We start from the raw sequence: 21,930 nt of genomic DNA, 5'->3' as shown, positions 1-21,930 counted from the left end.
TTATATTCAGTGGCGTAGGAAGGGGGGCGCCCCGGGTTCCACCCTGGAGGGGGTGACACTCTGGGCACACACACCCCTGCGACACCCAAGCCGAGCCCCGCGGCCACCCAGTAAAAAGCCACACTCGGCGGTGTGGCTCGCAGACCTGCTCGGCGCATGCTTTGCTATTTCCGGCTCGGGCAGAGGCGAGGGGCGGGAAATAGCCCGAGCCGGAAATGGCAAACCGCGTGCTGAACAGGTTAGCCGTCAGGATGCACTTTGCTGCTTGGGCTGCGGGAGGAGGCGAACTGAGGGCCAAGCCCCTCCCCTCCCCTCCGCCTGCAGCCCAAACGGGAAGGAACGAAGCAAAGCTCCGAGCGGGTGCCGTTCGGCGCTTTGCTTTGTTCCTTCCCGCTCGGGCTGCAGGCAGAGGGGAGGGGAGGGGTTCTCTTGGGCCGCTGACATCCCTCCATGGCTTGCCTCCACTCCATAGCATGCATGTGCAGCGTCACTACGCATGCGTCGAACATAATGACGTGTGCATCGTACGTAGCGACGTTGCGCATGCCCCCGGGTTAGCCACCCCGGGTGGCGAAGCGGCTCCCTCCGCCAATGATTATATTATGCTGTGGGGCACTTTGGGAGAGTTAACCCTGAAAGACAACCTACCAATACCAAAATACTGTAGACTTGTGCCTCATAAGAATGTTCCCCTTGCGAACGAGTCTAGGGCTTATGTGCAGCAAAGCATTTCCCTTACGAATTTATTTTCTGTGTCTATTTTATTCGAATAGTTTCACTTCAGAATAGATTACTTCCAAGCAGAACTACATGCTGCTTTTTTAAAAAAAATAATGTGTGTGGGTTTGGTTTTTTTTTTAAATCCCTATAATTTCAGTCTAATTTCTTATACTCCTTTTAAAAATGGTCCCCACCCCCACCCCCCGACAGTCTACATAAATTACAGCTCTTGGAAGATTTGCTTGGGGGGGGAGAAATGTTTTTTTTTTTCTTTTTATACAACTGCTACAACGCAATAGCAATTCTTTGACTGTATCGTGAAAAGATACGGTATCTGCTGTACAGTGGGAAGTTAATGTGAGACGATTTTATTTACACTTCTGCTGGTGGTGGCAGGATTTATTTATTTATTATTTTGATCTCCAGCGTGCCCTTCGTCAAACTAATAAGCCCAGTATTAATATAATTTACTGCCGTGGTAATTAAGGCTGTAATCCCAACCCTGCTGAATTCAACGTAATTTATTTCTGAGTGGATATTATTAGGATTGCATTGTTTGGGCTCTGGATTAAGATGAGCTGTGTCACCCTCTCCAGGTCACCAGCGCTTCATGGAGGCACCACCGCATCTGCAACCCTGCAACGTACAGCAGACAAGGAGGGAGGCGGTTTGCAGCGTTGACATCCAGCAGTTCTTGGTAAAGCTCAGTTCTGCCCGGTCTCTGTTTCAGAAAAAGCCCTGTTCCGCTGGCGGCACACATGCCTTGCTGGTGGAAGGGGGAGCCTGAATGCAAAGCGGGTATTTGGATTGTTATTTTAGTCTCGTCAAGCAAAGAATATTGCAAGAAAGCCTGTTTTAATTCTCAAGTGATATGTAAATACTCTAAAATATTATATAGGTAAATCAATGGGCTCGTAGATTGGCACGAAATAGCTTCTCTTAGATTAATTTATGGAATGTGGACTTCTGCGGGGATATTTAATATTCAGATAAGCAACTTCCAAAGATGGTCTTAAATGCACTTCACTGATCACTTCATATATATATATGTATATTCTCGACACACACACACACCCCGCCAGTGAAGTCTGATGCTTTAAACCTGCTAAAAATAATTGCCCTTCAGGGTCTTTTTTTGAAGAGGAGAGTCATTCGAAAGGCTTTGCACATATGCCTGGCAATCATTACGAGACCAGATGGATAGGTGTTGTAGGTGTAAACCAGCTACTCATAACTTGTGTGTACCGGGAGGGGGAAATAGCCCCCATATTAGCAAGAAATGAGTCCCTTTCACATTCGTGCCTGGAATGGCTATGTAATGGCAGGCAGCAACAGATGGAAAGGACTTTCCTTTCCTACGCTCAGTTTAATGGAGGTGTGTTTTCAATACTTCCTTTTACTTTTTTTCTGTTGCTGTTTAGAATTAATGGAAGTGGGGGTTAAATGTCATAAGGAAGAAGCCCAAGGACAGGGAAACAGGCATCAAACATAGGGATGAGAGAGGGGGGGGAACAAGGGGTGCAACCTGGGACAGTTACCACAATTAATAAAATCATATATGCTAATGGTGATCTCAGTTCTCTAAATAATGCCAGCTCTTTCATAGTCAAAATGCCATCACCCACACATAGAAACATCACCCACAACATAGCCTCCAACATTCCTCGGATGAAACTAGGAACCTTCTATTCTACATCAGTATTACTGCTCGAGCATTTCATAGAATCCTAGAGTTGGAAGGGACCCCAAGGCTGACCTAGTCCAACCCCCTGCAATGCAGGAATCTCAGCTAAAGCATTCATGACAGATGGCCATCTAACCCCTGTTTTAAAACCTCCAAGGAAGGAGAGTCCACAAACTCCTGAGGGAATCAGTTCCACTGTGAAACAATTGTTACTGTCAGAAAGGTTTTTTTCTCCCCCGAATCCGGAGTCAGAATCTCCTTTCTTGTAACTTGAAGTCGTTGTTAGGGTCCTACCCTCCAAGGCAGGAGAAAAGAAGCTTGCTCCATCTTCCGCGTGACAGCCCTTAAGATATTTGAAGGTGGCTATCATATGGAAGTGAGAGCTGGACCATAAAGAAGACTGATCGCCGAAGAATTGATGCTTTTGAATTATGGTGCTGGAGGAGACTCTTGAGAGTCCCATGGACTGCAAAAAGAACAAACTTATCCATTCTTAAGGAAATCAGGCCTGAGTGCTCACTGGAAAGGACAGATCCTGAAGCTGAGGCTCCAGTACTTTGGCCACCTCATGAGAAGAGAAGACTCCCTAGAAAAGACCCTGATGCTGGGAAAGATGGAGGGCACAAGGAGAAGGGGACGACAGAGGATGAGATGGTTGGACAGTGTTCTCAAAGCTACTAACATGAGTTTGGCCAAACTGCAGGAGGCAGTGGAGGATAGGGGTGCCTGGTGTGCTCTGGTCCATAGGGTCACGAAAAGTCGGACACGACTGAACGACTGAATGACATCATATCTCCTCTCAGTCTCCTCTTTTCCAGGCTGCTTCAAGCACTAGTCATAATGCTTAGTTTCCAGACCCTTGATCCTTTGGGTTGCCCTCCTCTGCACACGTTCCAGTTTGTCAACACCCATCTTCAATTGTGGTGCCCAGATTTGGACACAGTATTCCAAGTGTGGTCTGACTAAGGCAGAATAGAATGGTACTATTACTTCCCTTGATCTGGACACTATACTTCTGTTGATGCAGCCTAGAATAGCATTGGTTGTTGTTGTTGTTTTGTAGTTGTTTTTTGTTTTTGCTGCTGCATCATACTGTTGACTCATGTTAAGCTTGTGGTCCACCAAGACACCTAGATCATTTTCACATGTATTGCAAGTAACCCAGGTGTCTCCCATCCTATATTTGTGCATCTGGTTCTTCCTGCCTAAGTGCAGAACCTTACATTTGTCCCCATTGAAATTCATTTCGTTAGCTTATGCCCAGTTCTCCAATCTGTTAAGGTCATTCTGAATTCTGATTCTGTTTTCAGCAGCATTAGCTACCCCTCCCAGTTTGATGTCATCTGCAAATCTGATGAGCATCCCCTTAATTCCTTCATCCAAGTCATTTTTAAAGATGTTGAACAACAATGGGTCCAGAACAAAACCCTGTGGCACCCCACTTGAAGATGGGGGCAGAGAGGCCTCGCTCCACGTCTTGCTCGCAGGTCGCAGAGCAGGTTTGTGAACAGGCTGAGGGGAGAGGCTGCCTCGCTCCGTGGCTTGTTCAGGGCCCGCCGGCGGGGTGTTGCCGGCCCAAGTGTCACCCCCCTCCCCTGGAACCCAGGGCGAACCGCCCCCATTGCCCCCATCGTGATGCCACTGAATCACAGCATCCTTTTCTAAATGCTCACAGACCAACTGTTGAATTATCTTTTCTAGGACCTTCCCTAGCATCATTGTCAAGCTCACCAGTCAATAGTTACCTGGGTTTTCCTTTATTCCCCTTTTTGAAGATGGGGGCAAAAATTGCCTGCCTCCAGTCTGTAGGGACATCATCTGTTCTCCAAGAATTCTCCAAGATATTCTCAAATTACATCTGCAAGCTACTTTAGTACCCTTGGATGCAGCTCGTCAGGCCCTGGAGATTTGAATTCATTTAAAGTAGCTAGGTGTTCCCTTACTACATCTTTTCCTATTTTGGGCTGTAGCTCCCTCCTTATATCATTTATTCTGTTCTCACCAGGTTGGGCATCAATTTTCTTTTGGGTGAAGACAGAGGCAAAGTAGGTGTTGGAGTAGTTCTGCCTTTTCTCTGTCACCCAATAGCATTTATCCATGTTCCCCATGCAGAGGACCTACCACTTGCTTGTTCCTCCTCTTACTTCAGACATTTCCTCCTGGTCATGTACAAAAGTTATTAGAGGAAACACACACAAAAACTGCAGTATTTTAAGCACAGAAACCTTTGAATTTATGTATTGCATTTATGGAAGCCTGAGGGGGAAAGAAAGCCCCAAATCAATAAATACAGCTAACTATATGTTTTGGTGTGGAGGCTATGTGATGCGATACTGCATTTATGAGTATTTTGGAAGCATGATAACTTTGAACAACAGTTATTTTTGTAGTTGAGCTGGTCTAGGAGCTCCAATGCCAGGAGAAGAGGGAGGGAGGTTTCAATGTCTTATCGTCTTATCTAGAACATTATGCTAGCTCTGAGACACTAAGCTGCTCCTTACAAGAAAAAAAAGTGGACAGCAAGAGGGCAGCAAAGTATTAAAATTATATATATGTTATAAATAGCTGTAGTCAATTAATCACCTGGCTTCTAAATAGTTACTCAATGAAATGTAAAAAAAGTGCATCATAACCAAATATGTATATTATTGCTCAAATTATCACAAAGACAATTCCCCTCAAAAACATCTGCAGCGGCTTTGCATCAGAGCCAGAAAAAGGCAGCATCTCTAAGATCCCAGACTGGGGAATGGTTTCTCCTTTGTAAATGACGAAAAGCTCTGCACCCGAACCCCACACCATAGCTAGAGATGAGGCCCTCACGGCTTCTCCCATGTAATTCCTTCCACTTTTCTATCACCTGCCCACCTCTGTTGGACACTTATGGCAGGTGTGAAGCAGGTGGATGTTGAGGCTAGGGAGGAATCAATGTTGGGTTTCTCAGGGATTTTCAAAGTGCTAGTCTCAGGATTGCAACCTAGCAGTGTGAGAACCTGCTTTCCTCTGAACATCACAGCACAGAATCTAGTTTCCACCTTCTCCAACCTGGTGCTCTACAGATGTTTTGGACTGAAGCTCCAATGAACCTTGGCCAACCAAGCCACCAGGCTGGAGAAAGGCAGGCCTAGGTTTTAAACAGTCGAGTGGAATGTGTGGTCCAGCCAGAGCTGCAGATGAAATTCATAGAGTGGGAGCTTTTGAAGCAAGCCTCTCTGAATTCTGAGGAATTCCCCCCTTGCCTGGAAGCTATGTTAATGGTGGGTTGCTTACAGTAAGTTCCGTTGCTAATAAGAGAGCTCTCTGAATGGCTGCTAAGGCAAATTGTGGAAACCTATAAACTGTTAGTTCACCGCATATCACATTCGAGGAGTGTCAGCATCTGTGAAGATCAAAAAGAATCAATGATCCATTGTTGTACTGTTGCCAGAGACAAGAACTCTTACATCTATATTCACACACAAAAATGAATGAACAAGGGCAGTGTTGATCTAACCCTCAGTAATGGGGATATCCATTACGGATGACAAAAGGGGAAAAAAATGCACCGCCTAAAGGAATAGAACAAAGAACCTAAAACCTAGAATAATGCCCACCATTGTTTATCAGAGATATTAAATCAACTGCAGAAAAATAGGATAGTTGGTCAGTTGGAAAGCAATTTATGAAATATGTGCATAATTTGTTCAGGTACTAATAAAATTGCCAAATATAGGAATTAGGAGAGATAATTACTATTATTATTTTTAGGTATAGGCTACATGAAGATAATTAAAGAAAACTATGTTCTAATATGAAACAGATTCCTTGTATATAAGGGGACTACATGAAAAGAAGGTAGAACATCTACCTCTATGGGACTCCAGAAATGGTGCAGGGGATTATTATAATTTGTGCTCATAACACACATTACTATAAAGCATTTTGCAATTTGTGCACTTTGTGCATGCCACTGCAACACACCTGTACATTTTCTTTTTTCCTGTTTCTTTACATATTTAGCATTCCATTTAGAAGCCTACACATAATGGCCGAAAGTAATCGAGACCAGGAATTAGACAGGACCGGTGCCAAAGAAGGTTTTAGTCAAGCTCCACACTTGTCCTTTATAAGCATGAAGGCTGGCTTATACTAGTGCTGTGCCAAATGCTGTTATCACTACCTAAAAAAAGGGACTTCTTGTCTTTATCTCTTTCTCAGAGCATGAGAACTTTGGGGGGGGGGTTCTAAAGGGTTGGTGTTGTGTGTGCATGCTTCTACTCATGAGTGCAAAAAGATGGAATTTAAAATAATAATAATAATAATAATAATAATAATAATAATAATAATAATAATAATAATAATAATAATATTAATGCTCCGCTTGCCCATCAAGTAATGCAGGACCCTTTATGGAAAGCATTTCATCCTGGCAGACATTTCAAGAAAGATCATGTGATTTTTTTAAAGAACAATTTTTTAGAACTTTTAAATGACCACCCATCATCCCTGTACTGGGAAAATATCGAATATAATTGAATAATTACAGAACAAAATAAAAAAAAATTCTTTCCAGTAGCACCGTAGAGACCAACTAAGTTAGTTCTTGGTATGAGCTTAACTTAGTTGGTCTCTAAGGTGCTACTGGAAAGAATTTTTTTTATTTTGTTTTGATTATTGCAGACCAACATGGCTACCCACCTGTAACTGAATAATTACAGGTTTTCCTCCGGGCTGGAAGCATGCCCTATAGAGCAATGCTGATAAATACCTATTGACTATGCCAGGACAGAAAGTCCCCAATGACTGAATAATAAAAATAGGTTTGATTGTACCCCTGGGAAGGGAAAATGTTAAATGTGCTTAAATGATTACTGATTCTGCATAAAGTGACCAAATAACTGTGTGTCAACAACTTAGAGGTTCATTCCCCCCCCCAAAAAAAAATCAACTTTGAAGTTGATTTTCTAAAAAAAATCTTTATAACTTTGAGGTCTTTCCATGTGCTCTGGTTTCCGTCATGGTGTTCCATTGCTCCAGAAGCAATGTAGTCATGCTGGCCACATGACCCTGAAAGCTGTCTGTGAACAAATGCCGGCTCCCTCGGCCTGAAAGCGAGATGAGCGCCACAACCCCATAGTCGCATTTGACTGGACTTAACCATCCAGGGGTCCTTTACCTTTTTACCTTCTTTTCTTTCAGCAAACTGGCTCACGTATATGTCAAACAAAGCTTTAATAATAAAGAAAACGGCAATACAATAGCATGCTACCTGAGAGAAACTAAAACGACAGCATGAGGCAAGAAGCAAGAATGACAGTTGGCCTCTGTAACTGAACTTTACTAAACACCTGAAGGGAGGGGCTGATTCCGAAGCACAACACAAAAGCCCCACCCACCAGATGCCAGGCATTCTACTAATCAAATTAGTCTCCAGTGTTTTCCTTACAATTACATCACAGCTATTAGGGTCATTGTGTGTGTGTGTGTGTGTGTGTGAGAGAGAGAGAGAGAGAGAGAGAGAGAGAGAGAGAGAGAGAGAGAGAGAATCTCTCTCTCTCTCTCTCTCTCCACACACCCACACACAAACACACACACACAGCATCAGGCCTTGTACTACCAAACACCATGGTCAGGCAAATGTTGGGACCACACTACTGGTGATGGTTGGAGGGGGTTCACCACTACCTAAGTCCTTTGCTCTTGTCTTCCCCTTCAAGGCAATAGCCATGCCTTTTGCTCATAAAATGTGAAAACTGAAATTTCCCATCAATTGAATTTCAGGAAAAATATAGCCATTGTGGGAACTATCCTGCCAAGGGACCCACAAGCCATGGAGCCTGCTCCAAGTGTAATGTAATGATTTTATTTTTTTGTTTAATGTAATGATGTGTATACCAATGTGAACCATTCCTAAGTATCAGTTATGTATTCTTTAAAAAAAAGGAATTGAAATGAAAACTCTGATGCTTTCAAAGCAAAGCGCCTGTGCTATCTGTATAATGTTGACAGTGGGCCAGTCATCTTACTTTCATTCCCAAATCTTTCTCTCTGTGGCATCTTTATAATGAGCAAATATTGTTTTTAGTCTGTGTAAGTCTCATTTCTTGGCAGAGAGATAGTGAAACAAAATGCTACTACTTGGGAATAAAGTTCATTAGCACTGATGGAATGCTTCCCATTGGCTATAATGGGAATTAAATTGGGCTTCAAAAGAGCAAATTACAGAGAGATGCAGCAGGATTACAGTGCAAAACTTTTACAAAGAGGGAAAGAAGCTATTGAAGTTGAATCTTCTGACGTTTCTGCGCAGGTCGTTAAGGAATCTCAAGAGTTCTCTCCTCTGTTGGGATGCGGGGAAAGCGCTTGAAATAATATCATTCCAATGGGATGGGGACCTAGAAAGGCATCTCAGCCTGTGTTCTGTGTTGTGATCTGAGCTGATCATGTAAAAGTCCTTTCAGTTTTCTCTCTGTACACTGGGAAAAAAATCCTTCCTATTCTGTCTCACAATGGGAGAGCTTTGGTAAGCTCTGCATTTTACAAAATTCAGTATATTTTGATGCCCATTTGAAATCTCAAATCCTTTTGAAAATATCGCTTTGATTTTGAGCACTGAACATCTGACAATGCTATGCTCATTTTTATATTAATCCCCTAGTATATCTTTGTTGTGAACTGGAGATACAGAGTTGCTAGAAAATGAGAGGTTATCCAATGAGACCGAACCAGGAAAGATGTACTCATTCTGGTTGTCAGTAATTGGAGGTGGGTGGGTGGGTGAAGAGATGAATTGCTGAACAGAGTCAATGTTGTGCAGAATTACCTGGCTGAAAAATCACAGTATGAGCTTTATCACTTGCAACTGACCATACAGCCACCAGCGTTTCCCATAGCACATTAGCTTAGTCTGTGCACAAATGACCTCTCAAAATTCTCCATCTAGAAGAGCTTTGCTTGTTGGGATTTTAACTCCATGAGATAGTTCTAGGAGCTTACAAAAAGGTATTTAATGCAACAGTCCTCATTGACTTCATCAACTAGTATTCTGATATATTCTGCACTCGAAGAGAGGCTTGATTTACCTAAAATGATTAATAATTGTTAACAAACCATAAATTTATCTAATCCTTAAAAGAAAAGTCATAGGGATGATCAGTGCATCTTGTGGTAAGGAATTCTGTCGGTTAATTATAAACTAATTGAAGAAATCCTTCCCTTTCTCTTTTTTATCTGCCAGTCAATGTCTTTGGGTGACCCCAGATTTGAGTTTTATTTCCTTAGAGCTTTGTACTGCTTATGAATATCACTGAATATGACATGCAGACAGATTTCTTCCTCCCAAATATGAAAAAAATATAATTGAGAGAGGTGTGAGGAGGGGGGAATGAAAAAAAAAATTCTGAATAGTCTCTGGCATGGCTTATTTGCAGACAGATTACTGAGCAAAAGCTTATTTTCTGACTAAACTACCTAAAAGTTCAGGAACTTTGTGGGAAAGAAAACTTTTAGAAAGTCACCCAGGAGTTGGCTGGATATATAGGATAAACTCTGAAGATGATAATCTTTTAATTTACAAATTGCGCAAAGATAGAGGCAGTGTTAGTATTGCTGGAGAAACTTGCAAATGCCAAAACCCAGGAGCTACAAGTGACTTTGAGGAAAGACTGAGAACTGTGACTGATTGACATGTGCATTTATAAACCCCAACTTGTGCCTCGAGTGCTATAGATCCTCTGAATTGCTCATTCCAGAGATTTTGTTTGTTTGTATGTATGTATGTTTTGCCTCCCCTTTTACAATAAAATAGGCTTTTAAAATTCAGCACCACAGCCAGAGTGAACTTTATGGCATAATTTTGTCATGAAGAATTTCCTTTCCAATTACTCTTCTTTTGGCTCTTTCCCACTTCCTAAAAAAGCATTCTTATCATTCCTGCAGTCTATTATTGCCACTTAGTCAAAATGTGTTTTAACAGCAAAATAAACCACTGAGCTAAAGGCCCTTCCAGATTATGATTAAAGGCATGTAACTAGACACAACCCAATTAGATAAGAGGAATCCTTTTGTGTGTGCGCACAGAGTTTAACTTCATACCATATTATACTCCTAATTATTTTCCGCAGTGCGCATGATATATTTGAGTCGGTGCTGGGGGTCATTTTTCACGATGGTTCATAAAGAACTCTGTATGCCAGACATTAAGTGCTAACAAGCACACTACAAGCCTCTTGAAAAACAGTCATCTATTGCCTTCTGTAACATGGAGGAAGTTGTGTATTTTGTGTATGAGGGAACATTAGGAAATTAAAAGAAAACAAAAGCAGTGCTATTTTTTCTAGAAAAAAAGAGTTGCCTGAACTCACCATGAACTCACTTATGATGGCAATGGTGCCCACCTGAGAGGTGCCAAAACCGAGTTCTGGTGAGTTCCAGCTGCAAAAACCCTGAAAAAAAAGTATTGGTTCCTAATCCAACATTATTAACCTGCCAGGAACCAGGCAGAGGGCCTTCTCAGTAGTGGCACCCGCCCATCAGATGTTAAGGAAATAAGCAACTATCTGACTTTTAGAAGACATCTGAAGGCAGCCCTGTTTAGGGAAGTTTTTAATGTTTGATGTTTTACTGGGTTTTTAATATTCTATTGGGAGTCACCCAGAGTGGCTACGGAAACCCAGCCAGATGAAGAAGAAGAAGAAGAAGAAGAAGAAGAAGAAGAAGAAGAAGAAGAAGAAGAGGAGGAGGAGGAGTTTGGATTCGATACCCCGCTTTTCACTACCCGAAGGAGTCTCAAAGCGGCTAACATTCTCCTTTCCCTTCCTCCCCCACAACAAACACTCTGTGAGTTGAGTGGGGCTGAGAGTGTGACTAGCCCAAGGTCAGCCAGCAGCTGCATGTGGAGGAGTGGAGACAGGAACCCGGTTCCCCAGATAACAAGTCTACCGCTCTTAACCACTACACCACACTGGCTCTCACTGGGCAGGGTATAAATAAATAAATCATCATCATCATTATCATCATCATAATTATTATCATTATTATCATCATCATCATTATTTCAGTCCCCCACCACATACACCTTAAGAGTTTTATGGACCCCTTAAAATTATCCTGTGGGTTTGACATCCTATTCCTTATATATAATAGTCATGCTATCTATAAGTATCAGGCAGCATTAGATGGTTTCTTAAGTGAGGAATACTTTGATTCTGTGTGCCAACAACGAAAGTGAGGTAAAGCAATTTTATTCTCTCTCTATCTCTCTACCTGAGAAATGAAAGCATATGAGCTTGGGAACAAAATAGCAAATCTATCAACAGCTCCAAGTGATGTCATTTCTGGAAATGATACGAACCTGCCGGTTTAGGGACAAAGCAATCCTTCTTTCTTTGGACTGCCTAGGGACTCCACACAAATAACTGTGGCTGGCAGCAAAAGACCCTGCCACAGTTGCCTTGCCGCCCCCCCCTTCTATAAGCAGAGCAATTAGAGAGAAGGGACGATAATAGCATGATTTCATCTGATTAAATTGACATTTGAAAACAAACTGCGCATAATCTTCACACTTTGGAACAGAAAGCAGGAGGCAGTGTTTTCTCATGAACAGATGGGGTGCAAATCAATGTTTTCCCACACGTTGGCAACCATACTTTGCCGTGGGTCGTTGTGCGAAATATGTCCCCCCCCCAATTTAGTCTGCTATACACCAGTGTCCAAATTGCATACCTTATGACAAGAGGTAAAACATTATCATGAGGAGAAGAAATGCAACAGGACATCAAGAACAAATCTCAGAAATTATATAACTTGTAAATGAATCTTTACATATAGGATTAATTGGCATATCAAGTTATAGTAGGATATTAGAGGGAAGGGGGGGAACCCACAAAAATAATACAACTGTAAAGGTAAAGGTAAAGGTACCCCTGATCATTAGGTCCAGTCATGTCCGACTCTGGGGTTGCGGCACTCATCTCACGTTACTGGTTGAGGGAGCCGGCATACAGTTTCCAGGTCATGTGGCCAGCATGACAAAGCTGCCTTTGGCGAACCAGAGCAGCACACGGAAACACCGTTTACCTTCCTGCCGGAGCGGTACCTGTTTATCCACTTGCACTTTGACATGCTTTCGAACTGCTAGGTTGGCAGGAGCTGGGACCGAGCAATGGGAGCTCACTCCGTTGCGGGGATTCAAACCGCCAACCTTCTGATCAGCAAGCCCTAGGCTCAGTGGTTTAATACAACAATATTATCTTATTTGATTTGAGATTTCTGATGGGTTTAGTGGGGCCCCTAGAGTCTGTGGGTCCTCATCCACTACATACATGTTTGTTTACCCTATATGATCACCATTCTTCCTGTCAACTTTGGTGGTCCCTGCCTACTATACATTTATGCACAATGGCTATTGACCAACTCATGTAGGGAACCCTTGCACCACGTTTGGTGGCAATATATTTACACATACCTTTCTTCAATGATAAGCATTTTCCTAGCATAATATATCCTGCTATCACGTTTTCCTTGGATGAAAGTTCCATAAATAAAGACTGCTATTGAGTAGTCTTCTACAGGTAAATTTTCAACTGGATTCCTTCTCTCATGGTGCAAACAAGTACAGTTGGGCAAGATCTTGGGATATTGTGGAGGTGGCCATGGGATAAGAACGACCAGGCTCTGTAATGGGGAGAGAGAAACTTCGATGCTACAGATATTGGACTATACATCCCATCATTCCTGACCACTTGGCATACTGGCTGAGGCTGATGCAAATTGGAGGTCATCAACACTTTGGGTGATATAAGTTCCTGTCACGGATTCCTCCAAGGTGCTATAGCATAGAAGTGCAAAAGCCACAGATTATTTAGTGCAGTATTCTTTTATGAGCTATATACATACAGAGGGACGCGGGTAGCGCTGTGGGTTAAACCACAGAGCCTAGGGCATGCCAATCAGAAAGTTGACGGTTCGAATCTCCATGATGGTGTGAGCTCCCATTGTTTGGTCCCTGCTCCTGCCAACCTAGCAGTTTGAAAGCATGTCAAAGTGCAAGTAGATAAATAGGTACCACTCCGTCGGGAACGTAAACGGCATTTCCGTGCGCTGCTCTGGTTCTCCAGAAGCGGCTTAGTCATGCTAGCCACATGACCTGGAGCTGTACGCCGGCTCCCTCGGCCAGTAAAGCGAAATTAGCTCCGCAAACCCAGACTTGTCCACTCCTGGATCTAATGGTCAGGGTTCCCTTTACCTTATATATACATACATACATACATACCTGGCTGCACCAAAAGGCAAGACAAGTAGGACAACTTCTCTCTCTCTCTCTCTCTCTCTCTCTCTCTCTCTCTCTCTCTCATCACACTCTACACCCACACACCCTGCTTAACAGGTTTCCCTTTAATACAAGACCACAGCCAGTCATCTGTCGGCACACTCCTGCTGAGTCACTCTGAGTCACACAGCACTTCCACAGTAAGCATTGCAGGCCTGTTGCAGCAGCGTCTTGCATCAGCTTCTTTTACTTTACAAGCAAGCTCAAGCCTGCAGACTTATTGTGTTACACAGCATTCTGTGTATCCCGACAGTTCCTCACCCCTGGTATATAACCATTAAAAAAAAACCTCCTAATCACAAAAGCGAATAAGAGTTATAAGCAACATTAGAACAAATACGTACCATTTTGAGGAAACAAATAATCCCTTCGGGGGCAATGCATAACTACCAGGAAGAAAATAGATTTTTAAATATTAATTTATGGTCTTATTGCAATCTGAGGTCGCTACTGAATTACTAGAATCTAGACAAAGGGGCTCATGAAAACTCTTAACCTATGTTTGGGCAAGTAATGATTTATGAAGCAATAACAGCCCAATGTGCTTGAATTATTTTTTTTTTAAGCCAATGTTTCCCAGAGTCCAGGAGTACTGGCATAATAGTTGCAGACTCCAGAAGCGTCAGAGGGCACCCTACATGGAATGCATTTAGTATAGGCCTTAAGGTAATGAAATCATGAATGAGAGTAGACAGCTCTAAATCTGAAGGAATTGTTTTTAGTCTTCCCATCAGGTAGAGTCGGACCATTTAAAGCAGGACCAAGTCTGTAAAACTGAATTACTTAAACAATTAATTATGTGTGCCTCTATTCCTCACAGCTTTCTCAGTCTGCCAACCGACACTTCAATCTTGTCTCAATCCGGCCTCAAGAATTTCACTGTCATCCAGTTGTCGAAACAAGCATTGAACCTGACTTTTCTTGTGTGGAAAAGAGAAACAGAACCGACCTCAAACATGTGGTCTTGCCCAGCAACCTTTTATGCATGCAAAACATGCAGTGGAATAGGCTGGAAGCCTGCAGAGAAGAGAGTTCAGGGGAGAAATTCAAAAAGAGACAATGGGCAACCTGTAGGCTTTGGGACTTCCCTGCCAAGAATGGAGAGTACTGTAATAACAAACAGCAGAGGGGAATTATCGCCATGCAATGTGCCCTAAACATCATGTCTCACAAAGCTTTCAGTTATGGATCAGATATCACACCAGTGACCATATTTTGTTTGAATGCTATCAAAGGTATTGGCAAGATGTTTCTGGAAGCTGAATGCATAATTTTTGCTTGTTTGTTTTTTAGGTAGCAAATACTGCATAATTATTAGTTAAAAGCTTATATGTGTTTTTTTTTCCTCCTGGCAAATAGAAGGGGAAGAAATGGAGGCAGTGAGAGATTTCACTTTCTTGGGTTCCATGATCACTGCAGATGGTGACAGCAGTCACAAAATTAAAAGATGCATGCTTCTTGGGAGGAAAGCAATGACAAACCTGGACAGCATCTTAAAAAGCAAAGAAATCACCTTGCCGACAAAGGTCCGTATAGTTAAAGCTATGGTTTTCCCAGTAGTAATGTACGGAAGTGAGAGCTGGACCATAAAGAAGGCTGATCGCCGAAGAATTGATGCTTTTGAATTATGGTGCTGGAGGAGACTCTTGAGAGTCCCATGGACTGCAAGAAGATCAAACCTATCCATTCTCAAGGAAATCGGCCCTGAGTGCTCACTGGAAGCGCAGATCCTGAAGTTGAGGCTCCAATACTTTGGCCACCGCATGAGAAGAGAAGACTCCCTGGAAAAGACCCTGATGTTGGGAAAGATGGAGGGCACAAGGAGAAGGGGATGACAGAGGATGAGATGGTTGGACAGTGTTCTCGAAGCTACTAACGTGAGTTTGGCCAAACTGTGGGAGGCAGTGAAGGATAGGCATGCCTGGCATGCTCTGGTCCATGGGGTCACGAAGAGTCGGACACGACTGAACGACTGAACAACAACATCATGTGTGTTTTTGGCAACAAATATGTGTTGGAATTGCACTGTATGGATGGTTTTATAATCAGATCCATATCCACTATCCCAATTTAGGGAAGCTTTTTACCCTTGTGGCTTCTCAGGCGCCACAGGATAGCAATCCATAGACCTAAGGCAGTGGTTTTCAACCAGTGTGCCATAGCACCCTAGGGTGCCTTGAATGATATACACTATCAGACCTTTCTTCACAATATCTCCTGTTACCTTATTTGCAACTCCAGCTTTCACTCACACCATATGTCAAGATCTTGAAAACAGTATATACAGCATGGATTAAATTGCATTTCCCCGTCATAATGGTCTTTGCCATCTCTTGGCTTCCTCAAACTACCGGTAGGTTTCTCTCCCTCTGGAGTCACTCGTAGCCAAATGGCATATTTTTTTTGCTTGAATCCATGTCAACAGGTTGGAGAAGGCGCCTTCTTGCGTGTCTAGTATTTCCTTCCTGGACAGCTATTTTCAAATTATCCTGTTCTGCCAAAAACAGGCTCCATCTAAACAGGAAAAGTAAAAGTCACATCTTTTCCTGGTGGTTCTTACTTCTTCCTTCAGTTGATTGCGGCCTCTAATTAATCAATAGGTAAACAACTGAGAAGTTGAAATAATTTAAGCAGTTGCCACTTCAGGATAAATAAGTCCTGATTTTCTGTAGAATAGTACACATATTTAAACTGATCCTCAGTGGACTATAATGAGTTCTTAAAATCTATTGCTTTTAACCAGAATTGTCCTAATGTCTATGCTTTAGGTGTTTTACTTTTTGTGTTGTATTTTACCCTATGCCCTGATTTATTTAGAAGGAGAAAGAATAGTTTCTAGTCCCTTGAACTTTTAGACATGTCAAGATAGTTATTCCAAGATATCGCCAGTGAGGCTATATATTGTTTTCAATTTGCAATTTCTGCTATCATTTAGTTCTCTGCAAGGAGCAGAAGGTTTGGGAATTGATTCAGCTCCAATGTAGCATCGGAGTAATAAACATTCAGAAAGCATTTCCATTTGTTTTAAAAGCACATCTTGCTGTAACTTTCCTTAAAGTAATGGAAAGATAAACAAAGACACATTTGCTTTGTTGGGGATTGCTTTTCCAGAAGTGAATTCTTATGCACAATGTTGCTCTTAAACTTTTTTTTTCTGTTTAAATCACACATTTTTTAAAGTTTATGGAGCAGCAATGCTCAAACCGGTTTTGAAAAAATAGTACCATTCTCTATTTTTAAAGCATTAAAATATTCTACAATATAATTCTCATCCCAGTTGTCACAATAGTTCCCCCCATATAACAGAATCATTTTTGAGGTTATTTTAATGCAAATATCATCTAAACCTCTGCTTATTTTCTCTATGTTTATGGCATAATATTTATTCACCACAAACCAACAAAAATGAGCCCCAGTAAACAGGCATTGTAAAATTAGTACTTTGGGTGCATATTTCAATTAAAGGTGGCTATACCACCCTCACCAACCTTGTAACAATAAATATTAGCTAATCCCTTACCCAACAGTGTTTATCCCCCATTAACCCCACCAGCAGCTTTCACCACCCCTTCCCATCCCCAATAAAATATGACAAGCAAACTGAACATTAGAAAACTGTATGCAAATGCTCAATATTTTAGCAAGCAAAGAAGCATGTCATACCAGCAGTTTGCCCAGGTGGTACTTAGCAGAGTAACAAGGCTGGCCGCTGCCCTGATCGGCCAGCATTTTAAATATAGACATGAGAAAGGAGATGAGACATTCCTGGAATATGCAGTGCAAGCTTATTCATTTCTATTCAGAAGTAAAGCTGTGTACACATTGTTGGAGACTCTCTTAGGTGGTGTCTGAAGTTGAGCACGCATGGTGTTAGCCACTGTTCACCTGTATCCTGTAGTTTCTTGAGAAAACTCTCCTTAGCTTCCATCTAATCTGAAAATGAAGGAAGAAAGCCTAAGCAGGATATACCATGTACCCCAAGCCTGAGTAGAAAGCCTGCCTGAGTAGAAAGCCTGCAATTGAGCCTGCAAACTCATAACGGGTGAACTATTCAACTATTCAAAGAAATGTTGTTGTGACCCAGCTGGACACTGTAAGAGTTGGCAGCATTAGGGAATAAGGAAGTATTAAAATCTAAGGAACAGTTGAAACTTGTTTGAAGGTCCTAAGCTGCAGGGAGGAACCATTGCTGCAGAATTCACGTAATCTTATGTTTAAGAGCAAAACAGTATATCTTGCTTTGGGATGCCTTCATCAGGACGGTTGTTGTGATGACCATTCTGCTTGCCAAATAGCCTATCTTGCTTTGAAGTGCTCTTATCAGGGAATGTCATGGCTCGCTTACAAATATAGTATATATTGTCTGTATCATGTCAATTTCTTGGCTTGCAATATGTCCTGTTTCATACATCATGTAAACTTGTTTGGGTGTTCAGACCCAGAAACCTCCCCCCTAAATAAATTCACACTTGACTAAAATTTTAGTTCGGTTTTTGGCACAATTTAGGCCACAACTTGATTGATTACAGAAAGTGAGTGGTTGAATAGGCTCTGGTTCGATTAGCTCCCTGCCATGCAGGTAGTGCTGACCTAGGATTCCAGCATAGCTCAGCCAGGGTGAACATCTGGATCAGCGGAAAGCCGGGGACAGGCTATCTCCACCACCCAAATGTTCCCCTAGACTCAGGCACGGGCACAACCCCCTCTCAGGGGTTGACCAAACCATTTGAGTTCCTGGATTCCTTTAACACAATATCCTTCACATAGGGATGACGAGAGTATTCTCCCATCCCTATCACCTGAACCAGAGCCTATCCTCAACCTTACAAGTTGTGACGATTTGGTATGTGGCAGGTGAAACCCAAATGGCAACAGCCAATCAGCCAAGTGGGGGAAATTCCTGCCGTGCCCCTGTCCCAATGACAGATGACACACGACGGTATAGCAAGGTCAAGCGCAAAAGCCCTAAAGTAGGGAGAGGTGGGCGGGTGTTCCGAATGCACCCGCCAAAAGAGAAAGCTCTGGGTCACGTGCATGGGTATATAAAGGATCCGTTTGGACTGCGTCCCATTGGCCAGATTATACCCAGCATCTAGTGACCTACCGATTGGGTGTTGTGGCTGACCAATCTTACCCACCCACAACAAAGGGTTTCGGTTTCCAGGTCTCACTGCAACATGTGCCCTCTTTGAGGGAGGACATGATCTACTGAATACTATATTAGCCTGCTCTGAAATGAGTTCAGGGCTTCAGTCTTTTGGGACTGTGGCCTAGCTGTGCAGCTACAATAAAGACGTTTCCTCGAACTACCCAGGTCTGTCGATTGACTGAGAAAACTTGCAACGAAAACACAAGCCGCTGTTAATACAAGATGTGTACATTTCAGACAGCGGCTGTGCATGCACACATGACAGCTTAATCCAGGCTTCCTCAAGCTCAGCCCTCCAGATGTTTTTGGCCTACAACTCCCATGATCCCTAGCTAGCAGGACCAGTGGTCAGGGATGATGGGAATTGTAGTCTCAAAACATCTGGAGGGCCAAGTTTGAGGAAGCCTGACTTAATCAAACAGGAGTTTGCGGGCATACATGCATGGGGGAACAAATCAGGTGATATGTACTAGTTGAAGATACCCCCTGCTCCCTCTCTGGTGTGTACAACAAGTGCAATGACTTGAAATGCAATGAGGGGGGGGAGAGAGAACCTCTTTGCATTTTAAGCCCCTAGCGTGTCTAAGTCCCATTGCTTGCCTCACAGTGCAATCCTAGATATGTCTACTCAGATGTAAAGCGAATTCAGTAGGACTTATTCCCATGCAGGTGTTTATAGGATTGGCACCTTAGTCATCTTTAGCTGTTGGTTTAGCCTTCTCCTATGCTTCTCCTCTAAGGATATTTTATCTTCATTTTATGAACGTTTATGTTCCTTTGCCATTTTTTACTCTCCAAACCAAAAAGCAGCATTTGCATAATCATCATTTCTTCTCTTTCCCTCGTTCTCTCTTTGCACATATAAACTGTATTATAATAAATATAAATTGCCTTCAATCATCCAATCCTAGAAGGAAAAATCTGTTTCTCTTTACCAAGCATAGATTACTAGAGAAAGGTTGTGGTGTGAAGTTGATTCAGTTTTCATAACTGAGATGGCTCCCCCATGCATCACCAGAAATCATTTAAATATGTACAACCAAGAATCAATTCAGACTTTACTTTGTTCTTGCTGAGGTTGCTTGAGGGAAAAATACGTATCTGTTGGGTTTAACATATATGGCAGCCTTCTCCAACATCGGACCATCCAGATATTTCAGATTCCAAACCCTGCCAGCCTCAGCTGTCATAACCGATTGTTAGGGTTGATGGGAGTTGCAATTTGACAGCTGAAGGGCATCACTTTTGAGAAGGCTGCTGTATGGAATGTCTCCTCACCTCTTCATGCCATTACCAGCGATTCCCAGGAAATACAAGGAGCTCAGTAGAAATGTTAGTCTCATTCATACAGCAAGAGGTGATGATGTACCACATCAAGCTAGAGGCTAGGATGGGGGAGAAATTAAATTTAGTTCACATATAAAGACAAATCTGCACTTTATGAAACAACATGAGTACTGAAACATACCCATCTTTTGAAATTTGCACATATCTGAATTTTGCAATGGTGTTTCATATAAAAAGCATATATTAGAGGAAAGTGTGCATTAAAATCAATAGTGTAAGTAATATACAAAAATGTATTATATTTTCTTAAATCTCTTGCAAAACTGTACACATTCATCAAAACATCTTATAAATACAGTGGTACCTTGGTTTACGAACTTAATCTGTTCCAGAAGTCCATTCTTAAACCGAAACCATTCATAGACTGAGGTGCACGTTCCCTAATGAGGCCTACCACCTCCGATGCCCTTCCACCATTTGGATTCTGTTCTTAGACCAAGGTAAAGTTTGCAAACTGGGACACTACTTCCGGTTTTGCGGAGTTCGTAAACTGAATAGTTCGTAAACAGGGCTGTTCTTAAACTGAGGTACCACTGTATGTTTATTTAAAACAAACTTTTTTAAAAAGTTGCTCAAATTGCTGAATAAATGTGGAGAACTGGATATAAGATTGTTGTTGTTCAGTCGTTCAGTCGTGTCCGACTCTTCGTGACCCCATGGACCAAGCACGCCAGGCACACCTATCTTTCACTGCCTCCCGCAGTTTGGCCAAACTCATGCTAGTCGCTACGAGAGCACTGTCCAACCATCTCATCCTCTGTCATCCCCTTCTCCTTGTGCCCTCCATCTTTCCCAACATCAGGGTCTTTTCTAGGGAGTCTTCTCAGATAGGAAAAATGAAAAGCTGAGAGAAGTAAAATGGTCAGATTCTTCTATCCCTAGCTAGTGACTGGGGTGGAGCTACATATTTGATTGCTCTGTGATATATATCCCAACATATAGTAAGCTATAATGACAGTGACAACAGTTCAACCTGAGACTGCTCCTGGGCTCTCCTTAAAATGCAATCTTAATCCAGATTCCAGACAATTATGCTCCTAATGGCATAAAGGGGAGGCATCACCTCCAAAGTATTCCCATGAGATTAGTTCTCACATTTCCTAGCATCCCCAGTTGTACAGCGGGCATTCAGCAATGCCCAGTTCCAATTTCCCATTTCACTGCCACAAACTGAGCGTTTCTGGCCACAAAGTGACAGGTGGCACGAGGAAGACACCAAGGATGGCAAAGATATGGTGCTCCTTGTTGACCATTGCTCATGTTGGCTAGGACTGATGGGAGCTGAAGTCCAACATCTCTGGATAGCTTGGTCAATAGAGTAGGATACTCTGAATTGCAGGGTCATGGGTTTGAGCCCCACACTGGGCAAAAGATTCCTGTATTGCAGGGGGTTGAACTAGATGATTCTTGTGATCCCTCCCAACTCTCCAATTCTAGGATTCTATGAATGTATGAAGGCCTACAGATTTCCACACTTTCTGGAATCCCCAATTTGTGGTATTAAAGCAGTCTAAAGATTCCAGTCCTTGATATGTGGTGTTGATACTGCCATTCGCAAAGCCTCAGGAACTCTAAGGACTCAATCCAAATCCAGTGTCATATCAAGTGTGAAAGAGATCAACAAAGAAAGAGGTCAACAAAGATCACCTGTACATTCAGGTGAAAATGTTGATTTGGGTTGGAGTTTGCTAGCAACACTGATTCCTTCCCACTTAAATTACT

This window comes from Lacerta agilis, chromosome 4, assembly GCF_009819535.1.
Source record: "Lacerta agilis isolate rLacAgi1 chromosome 4, rLacAgi1.pri, whole genome shotgun sequence".
NCBI lineage: Eukaryota > Metazoa > Chordata > Lepidosauria > Squamata > Lacertidae > Lacerta > Lacerta agilis.
This window is presented reverse-complemented; position numbering follows the sequence as displayed.